Here is a 12576-nt window from a genome sequence, read left to right as displayed (position 1 = left end):
TAACTTACACATGATCAATAGGATTTGATAGGCCTTGCCTAGGGAAGCCGGATTGTACTACACCCTAGTTTAGTATAATTTAGGTAAACAATTCGTACTAACCGAAGATGGGTTATGCTTATCATTTGATTATATGTAGCCTATTAAGAAATTAGATAATCCATACTTAGGAAAGATGGATCATATCTTAATGGTTAGGTGGACGGTTTGTACTAACCAAAGATGGATTATACTTATTTCTTAATGATGATATTTTCTTGATTACTCGAGTGAGATGAGCCATATATCATGTATAGTATGAATTTTTTTTATTAATTTATGATTGACCATTGTTATATGGTTAGTGGTGAAATCAACCACATATTCTCTCTCATCACTACTATCTTTACTTTTATGCATTTACTTTTACAAAACAAAAACAATCAACAAACTTTTTTTAATTAAGTTATATTTGATCTTAAAAAACTTGATAATGACACCAGTGCAGTCCTTGAGGTTTGACACCCTCTATATAACCCTGTCCTACAAGAATTCGTCCTATTGCAAGTGGTAATTTTATTATTAATTATTTTTGCACCAAAAAAAAAAAAAAAAAAAAAAAACACATCAATTTTTAGTCCCCGTCAACGACGCCAAAAATTAATGTAGTCTTTTTGTGTGCAAAAGTAATCAATAATAAAATTAACACTCGCAATAGGATGAATCCTTATAGGACAGGCCTCCAAAAAGATATTTTTCATCTAAAACTAAGCACACCTCTCTTTAAAGCTTAGAGGCCTATTTATAAGGAGTAGAATAAACCCTTTGAGCCCTGGAAGTCCTAGAAAAATCGAAAACAGCCTCCTAGTTGGACTAAGACTGAAAATCTTGTCCAAGGTGGAATTGGGCTTCTAGCGCGTTCTGGAAGGCCGAGTGCACTCGAGCCTAGGGTTGAGTGGGCTTGATCCCAATTCTGTCAATAGATTCTCAAAGTGCGTTTTAAGCCCAAAATCAATAGTATTTCTTGTATTCTTCCTTAAACACCTGGAAATACTGAAACAACACAAAAACAAATAAATAACAATGCTAAGGAATTAACATATGTAAATTAAGGAGCTTAAATATCTAACATTCGACTCTTATCAGTGGAGATCCAAGAGTGCGTGTTCCTTACCATGTGGGCTAATGTTTGGACCTGGCAGGTGATTTAGGCATGAAACCCTAATTGTGTTTGGATATGCCTTTAACATGTTAAGACGTTGTCGTGCAGAACATACTTGATTTTGTCTTTAAAAGACTAATTTTGTCTTGTCTTCCACATCATTCTCTTGGAATTTGGATCAAACAATAGTACTACTTCAGGTTCAATTCATCAATAAAGTCTACTAGTGGGTCAGTAAGGAGTCCATAAGAAGTCTAACCAATGAGAAGCTAGAGCCTATGATGTGGTCTTTTTGTGTACAAAAATACCAATAATAAAATAACTACTAACAATAGAATGAATCCTTGTAGAATATGGCTATATTGAGGGTATTGTACTTCAAGAACTGTACTGCGTTGTTATTAAGCTTGTCAAGATCAAATATAACTTAATTAAAAGAAATTTGTTTGATTGTTTTTGTTTTATAAAAATAAATGCATAAGAGTAAAGATAGATAGTAATGACTAATGAGAGAAAGAATAAGGGGTTAATTTCACCACTAATCGTATAACAATGGTCGATCATAAATTAATAAGGAAAATTCATACTATGCATGGTATATGGCTTGTCTCACTCGAGTAGTCAAGAAAATACCATCGTTAAGAAATAAGTATGATCTATCATTGGTTGGCACAGACCGTCCACCTAATTACTAAGATGCGGTACAATCCATCTTCCTTAAGTATGTATTATCTAATTCCTTAATATGCTACACACAATCGAGGGATAAACATAACTCATCTTCGGTTTGTACGAATTGTTTACCTAAATTACACTAAACTAGAGTGAAGTACAATCCGTCTTCCTTAGGCATGCCTTATCAAATCCTGTTGATCATATGTCAATTAAAACCGTTGTACAAGAATCATTCATATAATCACAGAAAATATGAAGGATTGAGTTCAATGAACAAAAAGAACTTTCTAAAACAAGAGAATAATTTAATAATGATTGAATATAAACATTAAGATCAATTCTCATAGTTATACAACCATCATGCATATAGAAAAACCCAAATTAAAATACAATTAAATCATTATTACTTGAAAATGACTATATCAACGCCCTATTACTGAATTAGTTGCTCATCTTGGTGTTGGGATGGCCTCTTGTCATGTTCCTCTTCTTTTCAACTCTCCAAGCCTCCAAGAAGATATTTTCTATCTAAAACTACGCACACATCTCTTCAAGGCTTAGAAGCCTATTTATAGGGTGTAAAACAAACCCTAGAAGCCCTAGGAATCTCGGAAAAACCATACTTAAGTCTCCTAATCAAATTAGGAAGCAATCCTAATACAAATCGGAATAAGATTCGTCTAAATTTGCATCCTTATATTGTGGGACGATTTTGACATAGCAAACGCTTGAATTAGGAAAATCTTATTTCACAATGATTTATAGTATTTTGAGTTAGCTTTCCAATGCCACTGGTTTCACCACAATCCGATTTTAACTCAAATTAGAGAAATTTCAATTGAATTATTTCCTTGATTTGATTAAACTTAACCACATCATATAGGTCCTCTATTATGATTGGTTAAGCTTAACGACATCTTCTAAATCTTTTCAAAGTGTGCTTTAAGCTCAAAATCAATGAAATTTCTTGTATCTTTATTTTAAACTTGAAAACAATAAAATAACACAAAATAAAAAAAATACAATGCTAAGGAATTAACATATGCGAGTTAATGGGCTTAAATGTACAACATTCAGCGCTTATCAGCTTATTTAGGAGGTAAGGAAGTGAGTGAAGAGCTTGTCTACACAAGGAGTCTTAGCATTACATGTTGTAAGTGTCTATATCCTTGTAATTATTATTCGTAATGAATTCATGTGTTTGGCTGTCCCAAAAAGATTTTTTCTTGATTTGTCAAAATTTTCCTCTTTGTCAACAAAATTCATGTTGTTGGTGTGTTGAATGATTTGTATTTGTATGGTTTGACGCTTGTGTGATTACAATAAATTTCATTTGATATTATAATTTGTTGTAATTATTTATTCCGCGTAGGGGTCAGAATTTGCTTTTCACTGTAATGGTTTGAGTACCAACGAACGGGAGCAATGAGGATTATGTTAATTCATAATGGGGCAATGACAAAAAAATGGTTTTTATTTCTCTAAAAGTGGTTCAAACAAATTAGTTTCACCCATTTAGAGTTGTTTTTTTTTGTTTTTTTTTTTTATGAGAAAATGTGACTTGCTGATGTGGCATTGATATTTGACTGTTGACATAGATGCTTGCATGTCAAATGAGACACACATTGCATATGGCAACCCATTAACTTCATCGGTAAAGTGACAGATGAATCTATTTGAAATTTAGGCAAAATATAATGACTTTATTTTTAAAATTGAAAACTTAAGGAGTAAATTTAAATCAAGGGTTAAATACCCTTTTGGTATCTAGGTTTTAACGCCATTATTTTTCTCATTTTTTTTTTTTTTTGAATAAAATCTGATCTCATTCAAAAATTCTGAAAATAGTACAAAACATCTAGAGTCAAAACTCTAAATATCAAGAGCATGAGGCTCTAAAACTCCAAGAGACGATTGCTCTAAGAGAACAATATGTTGAACAATATCAGGGACTTCTTCCATCCAGATTCTAGAAACCCCTGTAATCCCTGCTGCCCGCGCCAAACCATGAGCTGCTTCATTTGCTTCTCTTTTAACATGCTCCGCCCTCCAGCTCCTAAATCCCGCCATTATAACATGGATATCTTCAATCACTTGACCGAATTTGCACCAATGATCTCTCCCAACAATAGCTTGGATCACTGTTTTTGAATCCCCTTCCAATATAATATTTTGGAAGCCTAGATCTCTACCAAATTCCAATGCACACCTGGCTCCCATCGCTTCTGCTACGGTAGGGTCTGGACTGCCCTCTAGACACAGGCAAGATGCTGCACATACATTCCCCATATAATCCCTGATTATGATACCAACTCCCCCCCCCCTCACATCCGATTTCACAGCCACATCCCAATTACATTTGTACGTGTCCATAGAAGGAGCTTTCCACCTCACATATGCTTCAGACGCGGGAGCTGGACTCGCATCTGTTTCCTCTTGTTGCACCGAAGTCTGTTCCCACATCTTCCACAATTGCATTGCTCCCTTAGCCAGCGCACTAGGATGTTGAAATTGCTCACCGTGAACAATTGCATTTCTTCTCTTCCAAATCTCACGGGTTGTCATCGCAAAAATGCCCATCACCTCCGAGTTGCACCTGCGAAGGAAAAAATCAAATATTCCCAGGAAATTCTCCTCCAAGCAGACACTTTTCTGTAAAATTCGTTCACTGACACTCCATACGTCTTGAGCTGCTGGACAATGCCACAAGACATGTGCAGTACTTTCAATGGCTTTACTACAGAAAATGCAATTTGCTTCCTTCAATACCCCCTTATTTTTTAGATTTTCTTTTGTAGGGAGAATATTATTACACGCCCTCCACATGAACACCTTTATGGCATTGGGTACTCTCAGCTCCCATATTTGTTTCTAGACATCTTGGAAGCCCGACCTTGTAGAGCATTCACCTCTATTTCTGGCATTTCTCTCCAACTCCAGGTAATAAGCACTTCTGACCGAGAATTCACCAGTGCTTGTGAAATTCCAGATCAGTCTGTCTTGTCTACTATATCTGCTTACCGGGAGTCCACCAATCAGGTTTGCTTCTGCATCCCAAAAAATTTCTCGGATAAGGGGCATATTCCACTGTGAAGATGTTGTTTCAATTAACTCACAGACCTTTGCTCTTGGAGATAGCTTTCAACAAGGTGACTGAACAGTGAAAGAAGATGGATTTGGAATCCATTTATCTCCCCAGATTGAAATATTTTTTCCATCTCCGACTCGCCAAATTAGACCTGCAAACAGTAATTCTCTACCTGCAAGAATACTTTTCCAAGCTAGTGAAGGTCGACTCCCCACTTTTGCCTCCCGCAAATTGCCTGATGGAAAATATTTGGCCTTAATAATTTTTGAAGGCAAACTGTCGGGCTGTTGTAGTAACCTCCAACTTTGTTTTGCTAGGAGAGCTTTGTTGAAAGCATGAAGATCCCGAAAACCCAATCCCCCTTGAGTTTTTGCACGTCCCATTTTTTCCCAACTCATCCAGTGTATTTTCTTCTCATTCTCTTTTTGCCCCCACCAGAATTTTTGCATAAGGCCATTTATTTCATTACAAAGTGTTTTGGGGAGTAAAAAAATACTCATGCTATACGTGGGGATAGCTTGAATCACTGCTTTTAAGAGTATCTCTTTTCCAGCTAGTGAGAGTAATTTTGCCTTCCAATCTGTCACCTTTGCCCTTACTCTTTCTGTTAAATTATGGAATTCTCTAACTCGAGACTTACTGACAAGAGCTGGGAGCCCCAGGTATTTGTCATACCTTTGTGTAGCAGGAACTCCGGATAAGCGAAGAATGAGATCTTTCACCTCTCGCCTGGTATTACGGCTGAAAAAAATGGATGTTTTATACCTATTCAGCCGTTGGCCAGATGCTTGTTCATACCTCTCCAAAATCATTGACAACCGCTGCCAATTTTGTGCCGTGGCCTTACAAAACAAAAGGCTATCATCCGCAAAAAATAAATGGTTGAGCCGCAGGCCCTTTGGTGAGGTTGGGACTCCTCGGAGACTTCCAGAAAGTTCAGCCTTTAAGAGTTGGGAGCTCAATGCCTCAGCACATAAAATAAACAAATACGGTGAGAGTGGGTCCCCTTGACGGATCCCCCTAGTTGGTTGAATGCTCCCTTCCGGAATTCCATTAATAATAACGGAATATCTCACTGTGGATATACACTTCATTATTAGTCCAATCCATCTAGCTCCAAACCCCATTTTTTCCATAACCGCCTCCAAAAACTGCCACTCCAGTCGGTCATAAGCCTTACTCATATCCAATTTTAAGGCCATGTATCCCACTTTGCCCCACATCCGTGAATGCATGGAGTGCAAAGTTTCATAAGCTGCCAGCACGTTATCCGAGATTAGTCTTCCCGGGATAAACGCACTTTGGTTTTGGGAAATAATTTCAGGCAAGATTACCTTCAATCTGTTTGCCAAAGTCTTTGAGACAATTTTATACAAAACGTTACAAAGACTAATAGGCCGAAAATCTAAGACCTTTGAAGGATTAGGTTTTTTTGGTATCAATGCAATATGGGTAAAATTCACTTCAGCATTAAGGTTACTTGAAGTAAAAATTTTTTTAACTACATTGCATACCTCCTCTCCAATGGTGGTCCAATTGTCATGATAGAAACACGCTAGCAGACCATCCGGGCCCGGCGCTTTTTGGGATCCCATTTGGGAAATAGCACAAGTGATTTCATCCACCGATAGTTCTCTGATCAGCTGCTCGTTCATGCTAGGTGTAACTTTTTTCTCCATCCCATTTAAACACTCCCCAATTCCACATGGATTGGATGTTGAAAAAATATTATGGAAATAATCAATAAACGCCTTTGAAATTTCATCAGAATTTGTACATACAACTCCATCTTCATTTTCCACACGTACAATACGATTTGCTTGGCGTCTTTGTTTTACACTAGCATGAAAAAATTTTGAATTTTTATCACCCTTTTTGAGCCAATGTTCTTTAGCCCTTTGCCTCCACTGCATGTCTTCCCTTTCTATAAGATCATTGACCTCCTGCTGCAGCCGAATTATTTCTTCCCCATCAGGTTGAGTTTCTGACATTTGCAAAATCTTCAACTGTTCTGTTTTTTCTTGGATTAGGTGATCAGCTTGCCCTCTTTCTTTGACTTGCCATTGTTTAATCACCTTTTTGCTCCTGTCCAGCTTTTTTGACAAAGATTGCCACGGATTGGATCCTATCATTTTCTCCCGCCATACCTTTTGGATGACTTTTTGGTGGTTAGGTGATTTTCCCCATCCTGCTACATACAAAAAATTCTTCATATGTTTACTTGGGCCACGCCGAAAATTCTGCAGCTGTACTAGTAATGGTGCATGGTCAAAACTTCGATTCGCCATCACCTCCACCCCACACTCCTTATATAAATCCATCCAAGCATGATTCGCAACAGCTCGATCCAATCGTTCCATGATGAAATTACCATCCTCTCTTTTGTTGCTCCATGTAAATTTAGGTCCCGAGAAACCCAAATCGTAGAGTTGACAATTCTCCAAAGTTTGTTGAAAGGCATGTAACTGTCTCCGAGGCCGTTTATTAGCTCCATACTTTTCCTCATCAAACAAAATTTCATTAAAATCTCCTACACACATCCATGCATTAAGGGATAATGTATGTAGGTGTGTTAGGAGATCCCATGACTCTTTCCTTTTCGCCACTTCGGGATGTCCATAGAACCCAGTAAGAGTCCATGAATGCAACCCACCCTCACCCTTTATTATGGCATTTATATGCCTTCGGCTGTAATTTTGTATTTCTACATCTACAGCATTATTCCAAAAGAGCGCTAGACCGCCACTCCTTCCCACACTGTCTACAACAAAAACACTTCCAAAACCCAACTGAATCTTCACATGTTCCACCTTCAGGGCTTTTAGTTTGGTTTCCATAAGAAAAACCAAACTGGGTTTCTTTTCCTTTACCATACGGCAAAGGTCCCGAACTGTTCGGAGGTTCCCAAGCCCCCGACAGTTCCAACTTAGTATACTCATGGCTCTGGGCGGGGCTGAGCATCAGCCACCGCCGAATATAAGCTCTTTGGCTTATCTCCTGACATAGTCTTCTTGCTTTTTTTCCCTTCTTTGTTTTTCTTTTCTGCCTCATCAGTAACATCGGCCTGCCGTTTCCCAAGCTTCACAAATCTCCCCGCATCAACAGGTTCCTCAGTTTGCAATTCTCGGGCCTTCTTTTTCCAACTCCTCAAAGAGCCTATTTTCCTTCCCATTGGGCCTGTATCTTGGAAAGCACTAGGCCCATCGCATGCCTTACTTGAAATAATCCCAAACTCCTCACCCAAGGACGTGGCTAGCTGAGTATACATCCCATTTAATTTCTGCACCTCACAGCTGTTCTGCTTGTTTTTCTCCCCCACGCCATCTGTCTCGCAGCCAGATTCTCCCATAAAATCATCATTCTTTCCTTTCTGAGAAATTCCAGAGATACTCCCCATACCCGGCGTGTTAATCTGAACCTTGCTCACAACTGATTTTTGCGCCACGCATCCATTCACCACATTATTCTCCTCCACTTGAGCTGTCCAGCAGTCTTCTCCCATAAATTCCACATTCTTTCCTTTCTGGGAGTTTCTAGAATTACTCGTCACCCCCTCTTTTACGCCACCAATTGAATGCCTACCCATATTTCTCATAAGAGAAGCAGATTCCCCGCCTGATGATCCGCCCATTGCAGCATCTGTTCTGTTTTTGGAATGTAAAGAGTTTCCGACATTCTCGCCCCTTGTTTCTTCCCTTGATGGAGGACCGTTACTTTCCGAATGTGGACTCCACGCCGGCCGGAAAGTTGCAGCTCCCGTCGCCGATGATGTGCCATGGAATTTCTCATTGTCATAGAAGAATCCTTCATCATCGTAACGCCCCTTTCTTTGCTCCGTTCGTCTCTGAGGTGAGCCCGCCCGCATCCATATTCCATATTCCTTTCCAGTGGATTTTCCATGCTTCCATCTCAGTTCTTCATTCACACAGCCCCCTACACCATGCTGAATTACACCACACTGAAAGCAAAACTTAGGGACTTTTTCATACTGGAAAGGAATCCATAGTGTTTTGTTTTTCAGTTTGAGAATCCGTCCTCTCGGTAAAGGTTTGAATACATTTAAGTGATGCTAGTTATGCAGCAAAGCAACCCTTTATATAATATAATACTCAGAAATGAGGAAGATATATATGGTTCTTCCCAAAAAAGGAAAAGAAAATGAGGGTCGGATAAACTAAAAAAAATGAAATTGAGGGTTTGTCTCAATTATGATCGGCTTTACATGGAATAAGAGGGAATTTGAAAATTTTACCATAATGATTGATGACGTAAAATAAGCTAAAAGGTAGAAACATGCTTTGTACCTACCCATAATCAAGGGGAGCCTCAAAATGTTCGTCAAATTCTTTTTAAAATATTTTTATGACTTTTTTTATACCCTATTTATTTATCTATTTAGTTAGAATGGTGGGTGGATATCAAAGCAACCCAGGATTGGAACATTGAAAAGCTACAAAGAAAGTCATGCGATATTTGCAATGAGCCTTGGGCTACAATTTGACGTACAGTACACTGACTATTTGGAATTGATTGGGTATTCATATTTAGATTTTGCTGAATGTGTAGATAATAGAAAGTATACTTTAGGATATCTTTTTCTTTTTTCTGAAGGGCCGATATCTTGGAGAAGCAACAAGCAGACTATTGTTGCTACATTTACCTTAGAGGCAGAATTTATTGCATGCTATGAAGCCACTACGAGACCAATCAAGGTCTTCTGCGATAATTGTGCAGCCATTTTCTTTTTCTAAGAATAATAAAAATGGAAGCATAACTAAGCATATCGATATTATGTACCTTCGTGTGAGATAGAACATCAAAAGACATGAAGTGTCTATTGAGCATATAAGTACAGAATTGATAGTTGCGGATCTTCTGATTAAAGGTTCATTGGTAAAGCTATTTAAAAATCATGTGGAACATATGCGACTCATTAATTCATTTTGGTTCTTAGCTTCTTTCTAATTATTCTATAGACATAAAGTTACTGTTTATAAAGTTTTGTGCACATTTATTGCTTTTATCCATATAGATAAAATTAAATTGGATTTGAATGACTTGGAAAGTTTATTCATAAAGTTTGATTGCCCATAAAGTAGTCATTTAGGGAGTATTATATATTGTAATGCATGAAAGGAATGACTTATTATATGATGGTTTTACCGTCATGATTCATGTGTACTATTCTTTATGTGAGTGGGAGGATTTAATGAATAATTGGAATAAATAAAGTTATGACTATACTAAAGAACCAAACACCATAAGGAATTCATATGTCATAAGGGCCAAGTGGGAGAATGTAAGAAATTCTAATTAAGGTATGGCCCATGGCCCCATATGCCACATGTATGTATTGTGATTTAAATTAAACATAATTATGTTGTTAGGTGATTTATTCCAAATAAGGAATAATTTGTTGAATCAAATATTTAGAATTGATTTTTATTATAATTCTTATGATTAAATAGGCATAGGTAAAAATCTTTCTTTCTTTGTTACACAGTTTTGTTTCTAATTCGCTTATGGAAACATGATTGGAGATACTTTGGAATCCTAATTTTTGCCGCATATTATAGCATGATAATTATTTCATATGTTAACATTATCGGTATTGGTTAGCTGGATACGCAATTCACCCAAAATTCAATAACCATGTCTAAGGCATTGTAGATTAGCCGTGTATCGCCCACCGGTAGGGCTGGCAATTTTGACACGACCCGCGAACCCGACACGAAGTTAATAGGTATTGGGTTTGAGCTTTTCGGGTTCGGGTCTTAATCGGGTTTACCCGATTAAGACACTATTAAATTCGTGTTTGGCGGGTCTGTCGGGTCTGGCGGGTCAACCGGGTCTGGCGGGTCTCGGGTGACCCGCCAAACCCATTTAATTTAATTTAATTTTTTTTTTAAAACAAAAAAAACCTATGTCTAAGTTCTAACTAAGTTAACCCTAACATTTACTGACTCACTTACGGCTTCATTTCACTCTTTACTTCACGACTTCACAGCCTTTACTTCACTGGCCTATTCCTTGTTTTTCTGTTACTTTTTCTATGTGGGTCTATATATTAAAACATTATCTTTTAAATCATTATTTATATATTAAAACATTCTTTTTTAAAACTTCTTATTCTTCTTGGATGGTTAGGATAAATCTAACTAGTCCTTTGGCCTAAGAGATCCCTTTATTAAATTATTTTTTCCAATTTTGATTAAGGTTTTTTTTAACGGGTCGGGTCGTGTTACTTGTTTAGCGCACGAGTCGTGTCGGGTCGTGTCTACCCGATATGACCTGGTTATGCTAAATGGGTTAAGCGGGTCATGTCGGGTTATTCGGATATTTTTCGTGTTATAATTGTGTCAGACCCGCTAACCCGTTTAGCTAAATAGGTCGTGTTCGTGTTTCGGGTAATTGGGTCATAGATCTTAACGGGTCCTAATCGGGTCTACCCAATTACCCGTTTTGCCAGCCCTACCCACCAGTTGTCATTGCATAGCCATCGACAACCGGCAGTGATTTAGTATTTCTCTACCAACGTCGGTTCGGTTGCCAGGCAAAATATAAAATCTAAATTGGTTTTCGAATCAAACCAATAAGAGAGAAAAGGAGAAAACTCCTTAACCACCAACTTAAACTAGTTTCTGTCACACTCTTTCACGCATTCGGCGTATATCATTACTCTTTTCTTTATTTATTTGATGTTCTAATTAGTGTTTTAATTCTCTTTGATTTTAATTTTTTTTTAATTTTTAATTTTTTTTTGTTTAAATGCTGGCAAAAACCTCATGGTTGTGTCAGATTCTCGTTTTTATTTGGGAAAACTTTAGTAAGCCCCCCCAAACTTTCAGCCGATTTGACAAACACCCCCTATACTTCAAAATCTCTCACTTTACTCCCTGAACTTTCAATTTCTATCATTTCCCCCCCCCCTCTCCCCCTCTGTTAGTTTTCACTGTTAAACTAACATTTTGTGCCTACTATACCTTCAACCAAAACTACGTTGTTTTGGGCTGGGTGGGTGTTGTAGTTTTAGAGCACAAAACGGTGTAGTTTTAGGGTGAGGGTATAATGGGCGCGAAAAGTCAAACAATTTGACTTTAACGTTGAAAACTAACATAAGGGTTCAAAGTGAGGGCGAACCAAAGTTCAGGGGGTCTAAGTGAGAGTTTTGATAGTTTAGAGGATGTTTGTCAAATTGGCTGAAAGTTCGAAGAGGCTTACTGAAGTTTCCTGTTTTTATTTTTTTTATTTTATTAAAGAAGTTTCACATTTTACGAGAAAGCTTTAAAAAATGAAAATGAGTTAGGCCACAAATTTAATAATAACCATATTAATTAAATAAGAAGTAAATAATCTTCTTCTAAGGCATGGACCATGGCTGAAGCTCAAAAGAAGGAAATTTTGGTTTATTTTATAAATAAGTTTAAAAACTTTTTATCCAAATTCAATTAGTTTAATAAAAAAAAGGGGAAACTTCAGAAAACCCTCCTGAAGTTTCAGCCGATTTGAAATACCCCCCTCTGAATTTTCAAAACTCTCACTTAGACCCCCTGAACTTCCATTTTCTCTCACTTTGGACCATTTTAACGTTAAAGTCAAATAATTTGACTTTTTAATACCCATTTTACCCTCCCGAAAACTACGTCGTTTTGTGTCCTAAAACTATAACACC

This window comes from Corylus avellana, chromosome ca2, assembly GCF_901000735.1.
Source record: "Corylus avellana chromosome ca2, CavTom2PMs-1.0".
Taxonomy (NCBI): Eukaryota; Viridiplantae; Streptophyta; class Magnoliopsida; order Fagales; family Betulaceae; genus Corylus; species Corylus avellana.
This window is presented reverse-complemented; position numbering follows the sequence as displayed.